This window comes from Dendrobium catenatum, unplaced genomic scaffold (assembly GCF_001605985.2).
Source record: "Dendrobium catenatum unplaced genomic scaffold, ASM160598v2 fragScaff_scaffold_1644, whole genome shotgun sequence".
NCBI classification, from domain to species: domain Eukaryota; kingdom Viridiplantae; phylum Streptophyta; class Magnoliopsida; order Asparagales; family Orchidaceae; genus Dendrobium; species Dendrobium catenatum.
In genome coordinates, this window is record NW_021320106.1 from 1044600 (window position 1) to 1047060 (window position 2461).

Genomic DNA, 2461 nt, shown 5'->3' on the forward strand with positions numbered 1-2461 from the left:
TTTATAACATATTAATTTTATCATAATATTTTGATTTTATTCTTGTAAATAAATATTATAATATTTTATAATATATTTTTCAACCAATTATTTCTATTATTTATGAATGTACTAAAAAAGTAAGTTTTAAAGATTTCATAATACATATCACTTAAATGGTTGTGTCAAAATTCTAAATTTTTTTAATAAAATTTTGGTCAAAATATTCTTACATTTTTTTTTCTTAAGAATCAAAGGTAATTCAAGATATATGCTTTTATAGTTAATAAATTTGATAATATAATTGTATAAATAAATAATGAAGATTTTTAAATACGCATTAATCCTTATTTGTGATTAAAAATATTTTTTAAATCAAAAGTTTTCTGTCTAATTACTTCGAAATTCAATTATTTTAATTGATAAAATCATCACTTATGACTTTTAGCATTAATGTGATGATGCATAAAATGTCATATGTATAATATTCGAAGTGTTATTGCATGTGTAAAGTACATACATACTTAACATTAGTCTATCCAAATGCTATTTTAGAAGGATGTTTAAAATATTATTTTAAGACTTTTAATAAACTGTAATCAATGCTAGAATTATCACATTTATCAAATATTCATAGAAAATTTACGCATAAAAAATTGACTAGTGAAATTTCTATTTCTTATAGTTGAAATGTTCAGAATAATATCATCTATAATAAAAAAAAAAAGTTTCATGGAAGAAACTTATTCAAACACAAGAAATAAATATTTTTGTTCATATCTGTTGTGGACTAGAATATACGCTGCGATAGAGTTTTAGGCTTCGTTTGGGACGGCTTTTTTAATGCTTTCTAAAATAGAGTTTTAGTAAAAAATAAAAAAAATTTGCACTAAAACTCCGTTTTAGAAAGCAATAAAAAAGCCGTCCCAAACGAAGCCTTAATCGTCCGTCTTAGCGTTATATGGATATCCAGCTCACACACGGAGAACACAAGATTTTTTTACGTGAAAAACCCTTAAAAGGGACAAAACCACGGGGCTTAGCCCAGTTGAAAAGATTTCACTAGAACTTGAGTTAATTACAATGAGCTGACTCGTCTTTAAGGACGATCAAATTACAAGTAGCAATTGTACAATAGAAGTCCGGGTGTCGAGTAATGGTATAGAAGAACTTCGGGCCTTATATGATGATCGGGCAGAACTCCGGGCCTTAGATGATGATCTGGTAAAGATGAGAGTCTTCGACAATGGCCTGGCAAAGATGAGAACTTCAGGTGAAGGTCTGGCGGAACGTAGGGCGTCCGGCGAAGATGAGGGTCTCAAATGGTGGTCTGGCGGAGCAACGGCGTTAGATGGTGGTCAGGTGGAGCACACGGCGTCAGGCGGTGGTTTGGCGGAGCAACGGCGTTAGGCGGTGGTTCGGCGGAGCAAAGGCGTTAGGCGGTGGTCTGGTGAAGCACAGGGCGTTAGGCGGTGGTTCGGCGGAGCAATGGCGTTAGGCGGCGGTTCGGCGGAGCACAAGGCGTTAGGCAGTGGTCCGGCGGAGCAACGGCGTTAGGAGGTGGTGGAGCACAATGCGTCAGGTGGTGGTCCGGCGAGACAACGGCGGTGGATCGGCGGTGGTCGAGGAGGCTAGGAAGCAAGTGCGATCTCTGATCTCTCTCTTTTTTCCTTAGGCTCTGGGGTCCCTCTTCAAGAGGAGAGGGGGCTCTATTTATAGATTTTGAAAATGGCATGTCCCGTAAATAGGTGGAGGATCAAGGGTTAGTTGGGAGTGGTTGGATGGACGGCCGATCTTGAATCCCATGATCATGAACCGTTCGATTGACGTTTGAATGTTGTAGTGATGTCGGAATTTAATGATCTTGGGCTCGTTGGATTCGTCTCGTCGAGCCGCTCGATTTTACTATAAGCTTGTTATGTTTGGAATCTGTTTGGTAATCCAAATTGTGGTTTGAACCTTCCAACAGCGCTTCGGGTCCTTGATTTGGACCCATTTGGGCTCAGAGGGTCGAATTTGGTGTCGTTGGGTTCGTATTTCCGAGACGCTCAGTTCAACTGTAAGTTTTCTGAAAACGGAGTTTAGATGCTCCTGATTTTGATTTCGGAACTTTCCAACTTGATTTTGCTTTGAGATTAGTGCCATATCAAGATAATTTTTTTATGATGTATCAATATCTTTTATAAAATTACTAGAATTGAAGGCAGAAATATAAATTTAGAAACCCATCTCATTCTCAATGAATTCATTTGTTTTCTCGACGTATGAAACCAGCTCTCTGGCCTCAAATTTCTCTTTCCTCTTTCTTCTCTTTCTCCTCTCTCATTTTACTCTTCTTTCTCTAGCAAGCAACCGGCATGGGGGATGAGGGGTAAATGGATTTGGATTTTTTTTACTTATACAAAATCTCATTTTAGTAGATAGCATTGCAGCACCCTATCATACAGTGCTGCATCACACTGTTAGAATCTTCTAGTTTCCT